General features: G+C 44.4%; 1 protein-coding gene across 1 annotated transcript in view; it reads right to left on the bottom strand.

The window, feature by feature from the left end:
* The window catches only part of CDH20 (cadherin 20), a 96,710-nt gene that overhangs the window by 39,488 nt on the left and 37,822 nt on the right, over window positions 1–19,400 (bottom strand). The window lies entirely within an intron of this gene.

The raw sequence follows: 19,400 nt of genomic DNA, 5'->3' as shown, positions 1-19,400 counted from the left end.
CAACTCCTGGCGGGATCTCTTTTAATATTCAAAAAGGGTCCAAAAATAGAGCCCGGAAACTATAGGTTGGTAAGTTTAACATCTGTTGTGGGTAAACAGTTTGAAGGTTTTCTGAGAGATGCTATCTTGGAGCGCCTCAATGAAAATAATCAAATAACGCCATGCCAGCATGGCTTCACGAGGGATCGGTCATGTCAAACGAATTTAATCAGTTTCTATGAGGAGGTAAGTTCTAGACTTGACAGCGGTGAATCAATGGATGTCGTATATATGGACTTCTCCAAAGCATTTGACATTGTACCACATAAAAGGTTAGTATATAAAATGATGCTTTTTTCCTCTAACGTTGGAATGTAACTCTTCATAAACTTCCTGTTCTCATCCTGGCGCAAGGGGAGCAGGTCACCACTACAGTCAGCGATTGGCTGCAGCGGCATCAAATAGGAAGTTTACATCCATGCAGCCCAGTGGAATAGTTGAGGACAAGAAGTGAACTAGCCTGGAGCCAACTACACCCCCACCCCTAAAGAATGCACAGTCATAACAATATTTTTTTCACATATTCTATTGTTTTTCTTTTGTTCAACCTATTGTTTCTGGTGGTTGACAATCACATTGGACATTTTTCCTGTTTAGTAGTCTCCATAGGTGTTTGGCTGTTCTTCCCATTCCATTCCTACCTACAGAAAGATTAATACGCAAATTTGGTCAAGTCCATCAGGCATGCTAATGTAGGGCTTGATGGTGTTAATTGCGGGCCAAAGATCTTTTAGCCGGCAATTATCCTATGTGCATCGCAGAAAAATAAATAAGGCTTTACTGTAGGGTCAGTAAGCACTCAATGAAGTACCTGCACAATGTTCATGTCATGTTCCAAAAATGATTGAAATCGTGTAAGCATGATTGGTTGGGCAGTTTAATTAAGAAGGCTTTTAGTTCCATCACAATAATGTTCTGAAGAGGAAGCATTGTTTCCATGGTACCTGAGAACAGATGTTCTTCATGCTCTGTTGGTGCACAAACCATCAGTGCTACATAATGATACAGGAGAGAGGTCTCCACTCATAAGAGGTTTTCAATGCACAAATATGGGCACCGCTTTGTATACCACACGTCTTCTCCCTCACCACATGTTCTATGTATCATAGTAATAACACTGGGAAGCTGCAACCAGAAGGTGCTGCTCCAAAAGCTATTGTCAAGTGCTTTACTACAGAGTGACATCCCCTGAGATATGTGAAAGCTCAAGTGAAAATCAAACAATTTATGTGCATGAAATATGAATGCCTCAATGCTGACTAAATGGCAGGACTGACGTTTCATTTATAGTGGGTTGATCTTGAAGAAGTGCTTGTCAAAGAAGGTGTCAAATCAATGCAAAGTGATCATCTTTAGTTTAGAACTGAGAAGGGTTCTTATCTCTGTAACCAATGTCAAGACATTAACATGCTGTTCAGATAAGGCCTCTTTCACACTTGCGTTGTCCGGATCCGGCGTGTACTCCACTTGCCGGAATTACACGCCGGATCCGGAAAAACGCAAGTGTACTGAAAGCATTTGAAGACGGATCCGTCTTCAAAATGCTTTCAGTGTTACTATGGCAGCCAGGACGCTATTAAAGTCCTGGTTGCCATAGTAGAAGCGGGGAGCGGGGGAGCGGTATACTTACAGTCCACGCGGCGGGGCGCTCCAGAGTGACGTCAGAGCGCCCCATGCGCATGGATGACGTGCCATGCGATCACGTCATCCATGCGCGTGAGGCGCCCTGACGTCACTCTGGAGCGCCCCGGGAGCCGCACGGACGGCAAGTATGCTGCTCCCCCGCTCCCCGCTACACTTTACCATGGCTGCCAGGACTTTAGCGTCCCGGCAGCCATGGTAACCACTCTGAAAAAGCTAAACGTCGGATCCGGCAATGCGCCGAAACAACGTTTAGCTTAAGGCCGGATCCGGATCAATGCCTTTCAATGGGCATTCATTCCGGATCCAACCTTGCGGCAAGTCTTCAGGATTTTTGGCCGGAGAAAAAAGCGCAGCATGCTGCGGTATTTTCTCCTGCCCAAAAACGTTCCGTTCCGGAACTGAAGGCATCCTGATGCATCCTGAACGGATTTCACTCCATTCAGAATGCATTAGGATAAAACTGATCAGGATTCTTCCGGCATAGAGCCCCGACGACGGAACTCTATGCCGGAAGAAAAGAACGCAAGTGTGAAAGAGCCCTTAGGCGTTTAGGCAACAATAAAATTTTATGGAAGACAAGTATTTAGTAGTAATATATGGAAGATTCTACAGAAAACTCCTGGTGTATTCATTAATAGGAAAGGTCACATATATTTCATACATATTTCTTCTTGAGAAGCAGCCCTCCTAAAAAATATTTCAGCAAGTCACCAGAAGTTGTAACTTACATCTAACATGTTGTCTACCTATGCGCTGGACTAAAAGTTCTGAACTGCAAAAATAACAAACGTTTTGCTATGCTTTAGAGAATAGAAGTATATGGGCTGCAAAACGGATCCGTCCCATTTCCGTTATGCAGGGGATCCGTTATGCAGGCCATAGACTTCGATTATGACCTTATGCATTCCGTCATAGAATTGCATTATGGTCTGTGGTAATGGAATCCATAACGCAATGCTCTTACTATCAAAAGAAGCGTGAACAAATTTCATAACATGAAATTCGCTCATCTCTAATATCAAGCTCAATGTAAGAGACTGTTGGCCGTTGAGAAAAAGAATTCACTGTTCATTTCCTCATAAGAAAAAGTTACCTTAACCCTTTAGAGAACCGGGCTATTTTCTATTTTTGTTTTTTACTCCCTGCCTTCCCGGAGACAACAGTTTTTTTTATTTTTTCATTCACATACCTATGTGAGGGCTTATTTTTTGTCGGGACAAGTTGCACTTTCTAATGTCGTCATTTAATATTGCATATGATGTAGCTGGAAATAAATTCCAAATGAGGGGAAATTGGAAAAAAAATCGCAAGTGAGTTATAGTTTTATGGCTTTAGTTTTTACAGGGTTCAGTGATGCAGTGAGATATTTTACAGCCCAGTTCGGTGAATGTACACCTCCTTTAGCGGTATGGACTGAAGTACTTAGTGGTGAAATGTATGGGTGAATGTATACCTCTTTTTGCGGTATGGAACAACGTACTTAGTAGTGAAATTCTTTCTGTGACACTGGCTCTTTTTTCCGGAAAATGTATGGGTGAATGTAGACTTTCTTCTGTATAAACCGAATTCCATTATCCTTTCATTGGTGATTTTTTTTATTTCAACCATGTTTTCTTCGGCAAAATTGATGGGCGTTTGTAGACCTTCTTTTTTATGCGGTATCGACCGAATTACGTCGTCCTGGGTCCAGCAGTAAACATAATGAAGACGCTGATGACAACACACCATCAGACTTTGCCTTTACTATCTATACACAATTAAATCAATCAGCTTCAATAAGTTGAAAATATTGATGTGTTTTTATCTGCTCTGTCTGCATTCGATCTCCACGGGCACACAAGACAGTCCAGTTTCTTAAGATCAGGAGTTCCATACGAATTGTGTGTAACATTCTTGCTCCCTGTGCAAAGCCATAACAAAAGGACTCCGTAGGCATACACATTAGAGAAATCTGAAGCCACATGTTGCTTACGGTGGTACATGTTTCTCACTCTGAAGGAAGCTGGGTAGGCTCTGGCTGACCTTTCGGCTGGGAGACAGGGCCATAGCAAAGACCTTCTGGGATCCCACATAGGTCACAGGCAGGGAGGTCGGTGGTCTGGTGTTCCTTCCATCCCTCCGGTGGAGTAGGCAACCCTTAGATGAGCGGCTCCGGCTCTGGCTGAGGTCGTTCTCGGAAGCGGAGCACACCGTCTGCTGACTCTTGCAAACAACACACTTTTCTTATTGTAGCTGGGTCATCCGGCCATACCTCCGGTGCTGACAACGGGACCAGAGGTTTCTCGAAGCAGATTAACGCTATAGCAAATGGACCCTGAAGGGACTCTAGGGGGTATATTCTATGGTGTCCCCCTTAAATAGGCTGTGGCGGGCCTGAAAAAGGTAACGGCGCTTCACAGAGCGCCTGTTAACATACAGCTCCTGCCCAGTCTTGTCATCTTGGATGAAGCCAGAGCCCCTCTCAACCAAGAACCAAACCACGCTCCTGGTCCTCCTCTCAAAAATCGGATCCCTGGACTGGGGTCGATACCATACTCTGACTGCGCAGTCCTTAATAGCTTTTTGATATTGCCACATATTTCCCCATGGGCCGTAATCTCTCTTGGGACCATGGGATTTAGTCCTTTAAAAGAGCCACGCTTCCTGGGCGGCGGAGTGGTGACTCTGGCTGCCTCCGCCGTGTCAGCAGGCACGGGGATTGCCACCTCTTTACCTTTTAGGGGCCGCTGTACTTGAGAGACACGTATCTCTTAGGGTGCTGCCTGCATCTTGGGCTCTTTGTCCACACTCTAGCACTCAGGTACTGGATATAATAAATTCTTACTTGTCATTAGCAATCCACAGGGCAGTCTCCCTAACGGCAGGCCAAATCCACTGCTCCTTTATTTGTAAGGATGCCTTCAATTACTCTGATCAACAATGTCCATAGAGGCATGTGGTACAGGATAATTTTGTGCATTAGTCATCCGGCTGTGTCCAGATACTTTTAGGTTCCTCCTGGTCACTGGTGCTTGTGAAGTCTGGTCTGTGATGCTGTAATAGTGTTCTCTATACTCCCTTAGCCTCACCAGAGCCAAGGGGCTAAAATAGCAGCTACATTGCTCTGATTCACCTCCTCTCTTAACATCCTCCTCTGTTCATTCTCATCCTCAACACACACACTGACTTAAACCCCCCCCACAGCTATATATATATATATATATATATATATATGTGGTGCCAGCACCACCTAGGGTGTCACAACCAGACAGCTGAGAAGCTCTGACAGAGGCCTTTCAGAACCTCCTCCTTGAGTTCTCTTTGTTGTGCTGTTCAGTTTCTCATCTCGTTAGCCTCTCTCAGCTGTCATGGAGTTGGACTGATTGCTTCCCTTTAAATCCCTCCCCATGGTGCATTGCTGGGCGGCTTATACTTCCTCCTGGAGTGTGTGTGCATGCTGATCTTGTTTTCCTGTCTGCTACAAAGTTAAGTGCTGAACATTTATCTGTTATTTTCTGTTTGCTGGATCCCAGGTGACCCTGACTCCCTCCGTGTCTGGAGTAGGGAGCCGGTGGTCGTGTCCCCTCACTATTGTAGGGTGTTCAGGGGTTATATAGTCGAGGTACGTGGATATGCAAACCTCCACCTTTCGGATCTTTGCATAGGCTGAGCAGCCAGGGATAGTCTCAGGTCTTGTGCAGGGGTCTCCCTTTTGGTTCCTTAGCTTTGGATCCACTCAGTCATATATGCATGTTGCTTTGTCTTGTTTCCTGTACACCGTCCGTGACATTATAAGCCGCCAAAACCGTCTCAAGCATGGATCCGGTTTCACTGTTGGCTGAACGCTTCCAGGGTCTTTCATTGGAGGTAGCTGATCTCCGTAAGACTTTTTCTCAGCTTCAAGTGACCGGTTCAGCTTGCGTTCATGGAGTTTGTTCTGAGCCTAAGATCTCGCTCCCGGATACGTTCTCCGGGGGTAGTGAGAATTTTGTCCGCTTTAGAGAGGCTTGCAAACTCCATTTTCACCTTCTTCCCCATTCCTCTGGTGATGAGGAACGGAGGGTGGGGATCATTATATCGCTGCTCAGAGGTAACGCTCAGTCCTGGGCCTTTTCGCTGCCGGAGGGGGCACTGCCTCTCCGTTCAGTGGATGAATTCTTTTTAGCCCTGGGTCAGATATATGATGATCCGGATCCTATTGCTCTGGCTGAGTCTAGACTACGTCTATTATGCCAGGGTAAACAATCCGCAGAAATATACTGCTCAGAATTTCGGAGATGGGCAGTTGATACTGGTTGGAATGATGCTGCACTCCGAAGTCAATTTTGCCATGGTCTTTCAGAGGGATTGAAAGATGCATTTGCCTTTCATGAGAGGCCTATTTCTTTGGACTCTGCTATGTCTCAGGCCGTTTGTATTGACAGGCGTCTTAGAGAGAGAGGAGAGATGTCCCCTTCCTGTCATACTCAGTCCCAGGACAGTGCAGCGGTCCCATTCTGTGCGCAGGGGTCTCAGTCGCTGTCAGCCCCTTCTGAGCAGGAGCCCATGCAGCTGGGGTTGATTGCTTCTGACAATAGAAGATTCAGCTCGCATGGGAGGGTTTGTTTTTGTTGTTGAGGTATAAATCATTTGGCAAATATTTGTCCCTCTAGGAGATTCAGGCAGTTTTCTGGGAGTAATAAAGAAACAAACAGGAAAAAATCTTTTAAAAATGTTCCGTCTGTTACTATTGGCAGGGTTGAGGCGGAAATTGAAGGTTTTCCGTTTGCTTGTAGTTCCCGTTTTGTCCTGCCGGCTAGGGTGGCGCTAGAGAGCAAGAACATTTTTTGTGAGATTTTTGTGGATAGTGGAGCAGCTGTCAATCTCATTGATAATCAATTTGCGATAACTCATGGTTTCCAGGTGCACACTTTGGGAAAGGATATTCCTGTTTTTGCTATTGATTCCGCTCCACTTTCTCAGAAATCATTAAAGGGCATAGTTCACAATATCCGTTTAATTGTGAGTGATGCTCATGTTGAGGATGTGTCATGTTTCGTCCTTAGCGGATTACCTAACCCTCTAGTGTTGGGGCTACCCTGGCTCACTAAACATAACCCCACCATTGATTGGCAAGCGAGGCAAATAAATGGTTGGAGTGACTTTTGCAGAGAGAATTGCCTCACGACATCTGTTTCTGAGGTTGCTACTAAGACTGTACCATCTTTTCTCTCTGAATTTTCGGATGTCTTCTCTGAGAGTGGAGTTCAGGATTTGCCCCCGCACAGGGAGTACGATTGCCCTATTAATCTCATCCCAGGCGCCAAACTGCCTAAATCTCGTTTATACAATCTTTCCCAACCTGAGAGGATCGCTATGCGTGCTTATATCTCTGAGAGTCTGAGAAAAGGACACATACGACCCTCAAAGTCACCTATTGCCGCTGGTTTTTTCTTTGTTAAGAAAAAAGATGGTTCTTTAAGACCTTGTCTGGATTTCAGGGAGCTGAACAGTATCACTATTCGTGACCCTTATCCGCTTCCTCTGATCCCGGACCTGTTTAACCAGGTTGTTGGGGCTAAATTATTTTCCAAATTAGATCTAAGAGGGGCATACAACCTGGTCAGGGTCAGAGAAGGAGACGAATGGAAGACGGCCTTCAATACTCCTGAGGGCCATTTTGAGAATTTGGTTATGCCTTTTGGTTTGATGAATGCCCCAGCCGTTTTTCAGCATTTCGTGAACAGCATTTTTTATCATTTGATGGGAAAATTTGTATTAGTGTATTTGGATGACATTTTGATTTTTTTTCCTGATTTCAAAACTCATAAGGAACATTTACGTCAGGTTTTGCTCATCCTGCAGGAGAATAAATTATATGCGAAACTGGAAAAATGTGTGTTTGCAGTTCCAGAAATTCAATTTCTGGGGTTTCTTCTCTCCGCTTCTGGTTTTCGCATGGACCCCGAGAAGGTCCGCGCTGTGCTTGAGTGGGAGCTTCCTGAGAATCAGAAGGCGCTGATGCGTTTTTTTGGGCTTTGCCAATTATTACAGGAAGTTTATTTTGAATTATTCCTCTATTGTTAAACCACTCACTGATATGACCAGAAAGGGGGTAGATTTTTCTTCTTGGTCAGTAGAGGCGCGTAAGGCTTTTTCTAATATCAAGGAGAGTTTTGCTTCCGCTCCCATCTTGGTGCAACCTGATATTTCTTTACCCTTCATAGTTGAGGTTGATGCTTCTGAGGTGGGTGTGGGGGCGGTCTTGTCTCAGGGTTCCTCTCCTGCCAAATGGCGACCGTGTGCCTTTTTCTCGAAAAAACTCTCCTCCGCAGAGAGAAATTACGATGTGGGAGATAGGGAATTGTTGGCCATCAAGTTGGCTTTTGAGGAATGGCGCCATTGGCTAGAGGGAGCCAGACACCCTATTACCGTATTTACTGACCATAAAAATCTGGCCTACTTGGAGTCAGCCAAGCGTCTGAACCCGAGACAGGCCAGATGGTCTTTGTTCTTTTCTAGGTTTAATTTTGTGGTCACGTTCCGCCCTGGAGTTAAGAATGTGAAGGCAGATGCCCTGTCACGTTATTTTCCGGGAGGTGGGAATTTTGAAGACCCGGGTCCCATTTTGGCTGAAGGTGTGGTGGTCTCTGCTCTTTTTTCTGAATTGGAGGCAGAGGTGCAGGCAGCCCAGTCAGAGGCTCCTGATCTTTGTCCTCCTGGGAGGTTGTTTGTGCCTCTCACTTTAAGACACAAGATTTTTAAGGAACACCACGATACGGTCCTTGCTAGGCACCTGGGGGCAAGAGCCACACTGGATCTCATCGCTCGGAGATTCTGGTGGCCTGCGCTTTGTAATTCGGTTGAGGGTTTTGTGGCAGCCTGCGAGACTTGCGCTCGTGCTAAAGTCCCTCATTCACGGCCATCAGGTCCTCTCCTTCCCTTACCCATTCCTTCCCGTCCTTGGACACATCTGTCCATGGACTTTATCACGGACCTGCCTAGTTCCTCGGGGAAGACTGTGATTCTGGTGGTGGTGGACCGTTTTAGCAAAATGGTGCATTTCATCCCTTTTCCTGGTTTGCCCAATGCTAAGACGCTGGCGCAGGCATTTATTGATCACATTGTCAAATTGCATGGTATTCCTTCAGACATAGTGTCTGATAGGGGCATGCAGTTTGTTTCCAGATTCTGGAAGGCTTTCTGTTCTCGCTTGGGGGTTCGGTTGTCATTCTCTTCTGCTTTCCACCCGCAGTCGAATGGCCAGACAGAGCGCGTCAATCAGAATTTGGAGACATATCTGCGCTGTTTTGTGGCGGAGAATCAAGAGGATTGGTGTTCTTTTTTGTCCCTTGCTGAGTTTGCTTTAAATAACTGTCGTCAGGAGTCCTCTGATAAGTCACCATTTTTTGGTGCATATGGGTTTCATCCGCAGTTTGGGACTTTCTCGGGAGAGGGGTCTTCTGGTTTACCTGATGAGGACAGATTCTCCTCGTCTTTGTCATCTATTTGGCAAAAGATTCAGGATAATCTAAAGAGCATGAGTGAGAGATATAAGCGTGTGGCAGATAAGAGACGTGTGCTTGGTCCGGACCTGAATGTTGGTGATCTGGTGTGGTTGTCTACCAAGAATATCAAATTGAAGATTCCCTCCTGGAAGTTGGGTCCTAGGTTTATTGGGCCTTACAAAATCCTGTCTGTCATCAATCCTGTTGCCTACCGTCTTGATCTTCCTCAGACTTGGAAGATCCATAATGTTTTTCATAAGTCCTTATTGAAACCTTATGTTCAACCCATTGTACCCTCGCCTTTGCCTCCTCCTCCGATTATGGTTGATGAGAATCTTGAATTTCAGGTCTCCAGGATTGTGGATTCTCGTCTTGTTCGCGGTTCTCTTCAGTACCTGGTTCATTGGGAGGGTTATGGTCCTGAGGAGAGGATGTGGGTCCCAGTGACGGACATTAAGGCCTCTCGTCTCATCAGGACTTTCCATAGGTCCCATCCTGAGAAGGTGGACTCTGAGTGTCCGGAGTCCACTCGTAGAGGGAGGGGTACTGTCACAACCAGACAGCTGAGAAGCTCTGACAGAGGCCTTTCAGAACCTCCTCCTTGAGTTCTCTTTGTTGTGCTGTTCAGTTCCTCATCTCGTTAGCCTCTCTCAGCTGTCATGGAGTTGGACTGATTGCTTCCCTTTAAATCCCTCCCCATGGTGCATTGCTGGGCAGCTTATACTTCCTCCTGGAGTGTGTGTGCATGCTGATCTTGTTTTCCTGTCTGCTACAAAGTTAAGTGCTGAACATTTATCTGTTATTTTCTGTTTGCTGGATCCCAGGTGACCCTGACTCCCTCCGTGTCTGGAGTAGGGAGCCGGTGGTCGTGTCCCCTCACTATTGTAGGGTGTTCAGGGGTTATATAGTCGAGGTACGTGGATATGCAAACCTCCACCTTTCGGATCTTTGCATAGGCTGAGCAGCCAGGGATAGTCTCAGGTCTTGTGCAGGGGTCTCCCTTTTGGTTCCTTAGCTTTGGATCCACTCAATCATATATGCATGTTGCTTTGTCTTGTTTCCTGTACACCGTCCGTGACATAGGGGCAAATAAAGGTAAATGACACTGCCAGCCTGCTAAAGGGAATTACAGCATGATACCACAATACATTTGATATGCCATTTAGCAAGAGTTTAAAGTGCTCACATATAGCACATAGTGGGACACTGCATCAAGATGAATCAGGCGTGGATCAGCCAGGATTTCCACACACCAATGACTGATGTATCAGACTAGATCATCCATGGTGCCACACCAACACTTTGAAAAAAAGAGACCGGTTTCTTCTGGCAACCTGCCTCAGCTACTATTCTGATGCTGTCACCTGCCTGATGCCACACACCTGATGCCAAGTGCTCCTTCTTTCACCCACTATCTTTAGCGGGTACTGGTATTGCCACCCACCTCCACAGTATGTCACCTTACCACTCTGTGGCCTCCTAATGCTGCTGACACCTCCAGACTCTCTCATTGTGCCACTCTGTGGTCTCCTCATGCTGCTGCCACCAACACACTCTGTGATTGTGCCACTCTGGTCTCCTGATGCTGCTGCCACCTCCACACTATGTCACCTTGCCTCTCTGTGGTCTCCTCATGCTGCTGCCATCCCCATACTATGTCACCTTGCCACTCTGTGGCCTACTCATGCTGCCTCCACCTCCACACTGTCATTGTGCCACTCTGTGGCATCCTCCTGATGCTGCTGCAGCCACCTCCAAGCTCTTTCATTGTGCCACTCTGTGGCCTCCGCCTGATGCTGCTGCTGCCACCTCCACACTGTCATTGTGTCACTCTGTGGCCTCCTCATGCTGCTTCCACCTAAACACTATGTCATAGGGCCACTCTGTGGACTTCTCCTGCTGTTCCCACCCTCCCCACTTCATGACTGGGCCACTGTTTTTCCTTTTGGCCGGGCTGACATCATCATTTATTTGACTCTTCTGATCTGTAAGAAGGAAGTAAAAATGAGACGCACAACTGATCCTGTCTGTGCAGCGGCTGTAAGGCCTGTATGGTCCCATCAGAATTAGCTTATGATTTGGTAGCCAAAAGCAGGAGTATGTACAAAACACAGAAGACATGCAAATATTCCATTCACGTGTCATCTCTGTTTTGGATCCACTCCTGTTTTTTTGGGCATTAGCAATACTGATGGATTACTGACCAAATGCTGACCAAGTAAAGGCTGATGCTCCACAGACAGGATCCATTTTTGGGGGGTTATTGTTCTGATCGATCAGAGGAAGGGAAAAATAATCAGTGACGTCAACACAAACTTACTGCTGACACCCTCTCCACTCTGTCAAGGTGCTCTACTTGTATAAGTGTTTAATAGAACAGGTTCTGTAGACATCTATGTGGAATCAGCTGATGACGGTGTGAAAGGAGTGTGCTTCTTCTTGGTGCTAACATTGACCAGCAAGGCTGAGTTCATCGTACATGACTTTTTTGGTACATTTTTGGCCCTGTGACTGCCCAAATCAGTGAAGTGTGCAGTGATTCTAAGTGCAAAGCCTGTCATCTGCATGTCATACGGACTCACAGTATTATTTCACTAACAAAGCAGACTCCCTATGCCTGTTACTGCAAGGCACAGTGTTCTACACCACTATAAAGGCTCTCCGCAGTCAGGAAATAGCTGTTTTTTTAACATAATTCGCCACAAATTTATTTGGATCAAACCAAATTTTTCCAAAACAATTTGGTGAACCGGCGAATTGAATTTTTGAAAAATTCGCTCATCTCTGGAGTCTATCCCTGCATCATATGCATCATCCAACCGGAGCCCCTGTGATACATCTGGTGCATTCATACCATCTACAAGCTTAGTAAATATGCTCCTATGTGTTTGGCTGCTTTAGAAATACAGTTCTTTTGAACATCTAATATCTAATAGCTCCTATAGACAGACATTATTTATATGTAAAATTAAAGAATTAAAAAATCACTCCTACAAAAAAATGCTATTCTCTGACCTGTTAGAAAGGTACATTATATAAACTATAGTGAATGTAATGTTTTAACCAGTGACTGTGTTTGTGAATTATAACTAGTGATGAGCGGCAGGGGCAATATTCGAATTCGCAATATTTCACGAATATATGGGCGAATATTCGTCAGAAATTTGCGAATTCGAGAACTTGCCATTATTTTCTTTAGTGCGAAAATCGGCAATGTAATATGCGTGTATTGCGCGCACAATACAGGCTTTGGTCACTTTTGCTACATTTTTCAAGCTGCTAGAAGTTTCCTGAGACTGGAGAAAATGGTTGGCACGGCAGAACACTACATTAGCTTTAAATGCAGATAGAGTGCTCAAATATATTTGCGATTGCGCAAATTGGCAATTAATGATGCGCATATTTTGGCACAATACGTGCAACTTCACATAGTAGGTCTGACTACATATTACTGATTGGTGCACTATGTATTGTTGTGACATCACAGCACTGTGTCTGTAGCATGTATGTATGGACAGCAGAACATATCACACTACCTAACACCCTGCACTGGAACCTATCAGCTGCACTATATCACTATCTAACCTACACTGACTATCCCCCACTAACTATCTGCATTATATATATAAGCTAACTAACTAATGTAATGACACAGTAAGCACAGAGCACAGCAATAACACTGCTGTCTCTCTCAGAACAGCAAAAAACAGCTGGCTGCTGGGGAGTTTCTTATATAGTAAGGGGTAGACAACTTTCCTATTGGCTGCTAGGGATGTTGCTAAGCTGTGACAAAGACATTGCAGCCTTCTCATTGGCCCGCAAGCAAAAAGCAGAGAGCAATCATGGGTTCAGAAAAAAAAATCTAGAATATTCTCGAATACGAATATATTCTAAATCTTTGCAAATTCTCAAAGTGTCGATATTTGCAATTAAAATTTGAGATTCGAATATTCGCGCCCAAAACTAATTATAACCTCTCTTCTGATCCTCACTTAATATGGTTGGATCTGGTGATCTCTATAATGGGGGCACTCCTTTGCTTGGTTTTCCTTCCTTTGAGGAATATCTCACTGTGTTGAAGACCCATAACTGGGCTCCATGGTTATTTGCATATTACTGTTTTCCAGGGAGCTTTGCACTTTGCATTGCTTGTAAATGAGGCTCTGAATTTTTTTTTGTTGCTGGGCTCCCTAAGATCAGCTATTGTTTTGTCTCAGCTGTGTCATGTGACCAACTCTCTGATCTCCAGCTGACACAGGACAGGAAGTCAGTTACTTCTCTACTCATTCCTATGAGCCTGACATTGAGGCTCCCATAGGAATACATAGAGAAACTGTCTTCCTGTCCACACATAAGATGCTGTGTTATTTGGAAAGTCAGAGTGTCGGTCTACTTATGTGACGGAGGACCTTTATATAGGGTTGTCACTATATAGTACAATATGCTATAGCTCCCTCTAGACGTTAACATATTTGCTTGAAAACATAAATGGCGTCTAATGACATAGGCAAGGAAGTTCATTTTACTATGTCTGTATGTAGGATGAGATACATTATATAATTACCCCTTATCCTTATTACATATTCTGGTCAGCCTTTTTTTAAGGGATATTATCAGGTAAAAGTTGAACCTCACTAGAAAAAAGTAAAGTGTTTTTTTTTAACATTTTCATGTTATGCCATAGTACAGCAGGTTACTCATGTTAACTCTTTACAAGCCTCCACAAGGCTCCGCAGCTTTTCAGAGCAGTGCACTCCAACATTTGATGCACTTATGTCATCTTTAAGCTAATGACTATGAGACAGATTATTTATAGGATCAAAACAGAGACTTGGAAATGGATTGCAAGAGGGAAGTGGGGCTTAGTTAATTACAGAGACAAGACTGCCAATAGGATATATTGCCAGGAAAGTAATTAGAGTAGAGAAGGAGGGAAAAACAATGGTGAAGAACAGAGCAAATGATATGGAAGTCTTTGATGATAATAGGAGAAGAGGTATTATGTACGAAGTGGGCTGTGTATTATATTGTCGTGTTTTGTGTAGTGAACAGGAACATACATTGGAAAAGATGAAGATCATAATAGCTTAGAATTTTAAATCAGAATCTGAAGAACACCACGCTTAAAAAAAAAAAAAGCAGCAGAATAAAAGTGGACTGTAGAGACATAAGTAAGACGTGAACAAACCCACAATAAACATGATAACATATCAAAGACTAGGCATGGATAGGACGAAATGCGTAGGTGGATAACACCATGCATGAAGCTACAAAATGTTAAGGCCTTACCACAAATGGGGCTATTCATCTCATGTCATGATTTTTATACTGGGAATTATTTGTTCTTCTACCTGTCAGAGTGGAGAGGTGTTAACAGGAAGGACTAGGTCGCCCTAACTGCCGCAATGAGTATTTAAATGTGCTCATTCAGCTTGTCCTCCTCTCCTGCGGAGGGAACCAAGGGCTCCTTGTTGTCAGCAATAGTGTTGGGCCCAGAGGATGAACACCACCTAACTCTGTTTTATGACAGAGGCTGAAAGCAAATGTAGGCCTCCTCCTGCATACCAAAAGAGGTTCTCCTGACAATAAACATCTATAATGTCAGCAAGTTTTGGGGCCATTTTTATGATCTGTGTGACATGGATTCAAAATACGTGGATACAAAATACCCTTTATGTGAGGCCTAATAATTCTGGAAGCCTGCCTTCTGCCAGATGAACATGAAGATGGCACAGTGGAAGGTGGGGTGGAGGACAAATAGGAGGAGAGAGGAGAAGGAGAAGAGGCAGGGTGTGGAGTGCTGGGAGTGTGGCTTTGTGGGTTTAGACGGCGTTGCTTCCAAGAGGCTCGGTGATGGGAGGCCAGGTGCCTTCTTAAAGCGGTCATCCCTAGGTTAAAGTTTGGCTTACCGCGACTTATGCGTTGACAGCACAGGCTACAGATGGCAACATTATTGTTAGCAGCTGACACTTTAAAAAAAGCCCACACTGCGGAGCCATGTGCCGGTGTCCTGGGAGCGCCAGAAGTTACCGCGCATGGTGGGTGGCTCGCTCCAGATACATTTCCAATCTGCTTTTTGCCTCCTGTGTCCTGCGAGCTCTGCCTGCTTCTTGTCTCTCTCTCTAAACTCCCCTCCTCTTTATCTCTTGTGGGCACCCACGTGACGTCCATTGACACGTCATCATTGTCACCTTCACCACCACTGTTATGTGAGAACTCGGAGTAGGCAGCAACAGCGGGGACCTCCCTCCTTGGGCTGATCTGGGTACTCTCGTCAGACCGCTGGGTGCCGGCTCTTACTACTTCCTCTTCCTCATCCGATGTCAAGAATGACTGCGCATCGATAAGGTCTGAGAATGGATGGGAAAATAATTCCTCTGACTCGAGTTGAGGGGCTATGGTGGTGGTGGTGTCTTTAGAGGTGGAAGGCTGAATGAGCCTTTCAAAGAACTCTGGTGCGTCCTTTGAAGCAATCACATGCGCCTTCTCCAACTTCCCACTTAGACTTTGGCCTGGTGCACCCCCCCCAACCCCTACCATGCCTGCAGAACGGCCTGCCTCTTCCTCTGCCTGTCATTTTCAAAATGACCCTGTGCCTAAGTCCCTATAGAAGAGAAGTATTTGTGGAAGAAGGTATATCGCAGGCCTCAATCGATATTTGGTGGAAACAGGTATATCGAACCCCCTTAATCGGTATTTTGTGGAAGCAGGTATATCGCAGCTCTCAATCAATATTTGGTGGAAGCAGATATATCAAACCCCTTAATCAATATTTTTTGGAAGCAGGTATATCGCAGGCCTCAATCAATATTTGGTGGAAGCAGGTATATCAAACCCCATAATCAGTATTTTGTGGAAGCAGGTATCTCGCAGACCTCAATCAATATTTGGTGGAAACAGGGATATCAATCCCCTTAATCAGTATTTTGTGGAACCAGGTATATCGCAGGCCTCAATCAATATTTGGAGGAAACAGGAAAATCAAACCCATTAATCAGTTTTTTGTGGAAGCAGGCATATTGCAGCCCTCAATCAATATTTTGTGGAAGTTGGTATATCTCACCTATTAATCAGTATTTTGTAGAAGGTGGTATATCTCAGCCCTCAATCAGGTTTTTTTGGAAGCAGGTATATCATACCCCTTAATCAGTATTTTGTGGAAGCAGCTATATCGCAGCCCTCAATCAGAATTTTGTGGAAGCAGGTATATCAAACCCCTCAATCAGTTATTTTTGGGGCAACAGGTATATCGCACCAGTTGCAGATAGTTGTTCCAATAGATCTTGTCCCTCTATATAGCTGCAGTATCTCAGCAGAACCGCACACAACTGCTGCACAAAACAAATGCACTATAATATAATTTCTATGTTAGAAAGTATATTTTAAGTATATCACACGCCTCAGAATGTCACACCTATCGATAGAACACCTATACCAGTCCTTAAAAGGACTTTTGTGGCCCTATTAGCTAGCGTTCGGTGTCCCTAACAGTCTGTCTCTGCTCCACAAAGCAACCTCTTCCTACACTGGCAAAACACAGAATGTAAAATGGCTGCCAGATCGGGTTCTGTTATAGTGTGGGGGTGTGTCCATGTGCTGAAACGTCTCAATTGGCTCTCCTGTCCCCCCTGATGGATGTGTCATGGGTCAAAGTTCGGGGCAATGCAAAAGAATTTGGTGCTGGCGGACATCGCCATATATTCGCATGTTTGGCAAATCTCAAACGCACAAAGTTTGCCGCAAAACGACCGCCGGGTGAACAGCAAGGCCATCTCTAATTGTGGGAGCTCCTGATGCTTGTCGGCAGATCAAATGATCCTCTTTACTGGTGGTCTGTCTGGGTCATCCAGATCCTGTTCCCCATGTATGTATGCCCTCGTGTAACCACTGCTTCTAACACCTCCTAACAGCTTGGTCAGAACAGCCTAGATGGCTGACAATTTGTCGAAACTACCATCCTGCTTAAATCAGTCCCATATTGTGCATCCTTTCTGTCTGTCAACAGGGCAAAATGTATATGAGTGTGTCAATGAGGCATGTCTAGTCTAACAGTCAACGCTCTCACACCAAGAGGTACATTGCCCAAAAGTAGATTCTGAGAGTATTTTTATAGGGCAGCAGGGGGAGCACATTTATGCCCTCTTGTCACAAGACCCTGTGTCTAATCAGACCACACCTATAACTTTTTTCATATCCCCCTGAGATATAACTGCATGCCAAGTTTTTCAGTAATACACCATTTCTAGCTGAGTGCATCATTATTATTATTATTATTATTATTTTGTCAATGATTGCATATGTGAATCTGGCACAAGAATAATATATTAGTGTACACCCGTTATTTGGCACATAATAACAGAAACTATTTATTGTACAATGTGGGACATTCTCTAACACCCTCAAAACATCCATTTACAAATGTCATGAACTGGCCCACAGTTTTTGGTTTGAAAAACATGTCCATAATCCTAAACTGTAGAGATGAGTGAATCGCTCACAATTCGATTTGGTCCAAATTGGTCAACTGACTCTGGTCCGGATCAATTCCTTCTGAATCAAAAGTGTATTTGTGTATTACAGTCTGATGTCTCCTAGCACTCATGTTACTTCTTTCTAGCAGCTCATTGTTTTCTTTATTTTTTTTAATTATCTCACCCATCCGCCAAAATTCACTGAAATCGAATCACAAACAATTTTTTTTACAAAATTTTGATTGAATCTGATTAATTTAGAATCCACTTGCTCATCTCTTTTAAACTGGATTGCCAACTATAAAATAGGAAAAAAGTTAGATAGAGATGTCATATATTTTCGGGATTATTTCAGATCACACTGTTAATGTGACTGTTCATTTATAAACAATTCCATTATAGTCGGCAGCACATCCCATGTGGGCGATGCACTGTGCACGAACAATGATTTTATTGTCTGTCTAAAAGATGCGATTAAGGACAAATAATCATATCAGATAATAAGACAGGGAGGGAGTTATTGGATGCATTTTGATGTAATGCTAGTGGGTTGTGTTGGGGTTTGTGAGGGCTTCCGAAGAGAAGTTGCTTTTTTCTATTTCTTCTTTTCTTTTTTACTAGAAGCCAACTCTTTAATGTTTATATACTTAAAGGGACACTGACAGGCCCAAAAAGCATATTTAGGTATATATATGACAGTACAGGTCATATAAAGTGTATTAGAATTATCTAAGTATCCCCCCTGTCCACCATATAAATACAGTAAAAAGAAGTTTTATAACCTGCTTTCATCGTGTTCAATCTGCCCAAGGGGCGGTGTTTCCTCTCCACTTGCGCCCAGCCAGCCTCGTCACAACTGCCGTTTTAAGCGCCGCCCAGCTAATCAATATTCACTTCGCTGGGCGGCTACTAGTGTCCCCGGCCATCTTCAGCGCATGCGCCCGGCACCCTAACTGGCCGGGATCGCATCGCGCCTGCGCACAGTCTGATTCCCAGAGTAGCCGCCTAGCCGCCTAGCTTCAGAGTAGCCGCCTAGCGAACTGAATATTGATTAGCTGGGCGGCGCTTCAGACGGCAGTTGTGGCGAGGCTGGCTGGGCGCAAGTTGATGAAACACCGCCCCTTGGGCAGATTGAACACGATGAAAGCAGGTTATAAAACTTCTTTTTACTGTATTTATATGGTGGACAGGGGGGATACTTAGATGATTCTAATACACTTTATATGACCTGTACTGTCATATATATACCTAAATACGCTTTTTGGGCCTGTCAGTGTCCCTTTAAGGAGATATGTTGAGGGCTTTATCATGGAAAGTGTTGAGCAAACTTCTGTTTTCAAGTTCGGCATACAAGGTTTGAGTTTGTGATATCTAAAAATTCCATTATGGATTCTGCTACCACGGACCATAACTTATGGTTCATGGTAGTGGAACCCATAACAAAATTCTTAGATAACCTGAACCTTGCACGCACAGTCTTCCTGTTCAGCACCACATCAAGTATAAGCAGCTAAGGAGGAAAACTCAGGAACACATTTGGTTCGGCCAGGGCAGAAGAGCCTGCAGCCAGTCCTAGAGCAATGGAGACAGAGGAAACACAGGGTTTGAGGACACTGGGAATTTCAGAAAAGCATGGAGAATCCATTTAATTAGAAATTAGATGCCTGAAATTATTTTTTTAGACAACATATTTATCAAAAAGAACTATTTATTACACCTTGGTGATCAATAAAGAAAAAAAGACAAATGAGCATTGTTTGACGTGTTAGCACAGGGAAAT

The sequence above is a fragment of the Bufo gargarizans genome, chromosome 5, assembly GCF_014858855.1.
Source record: "Bufo gargarizans isolate SCDJY-AF-19 chromosome 5, ASM1485885v1, whole genome shotgun sequence".
Taxonomy (NCBI): Eukaryota; Metazoa; Chordata; class Amphibia; order Anura; family Bufonidae; genus Bufo; species Bufo gargarizans.
Note: the sequence above shows the minus strand (reverse complement) of the source record. Positions and strands in the feature narration are given on the sequence as shown.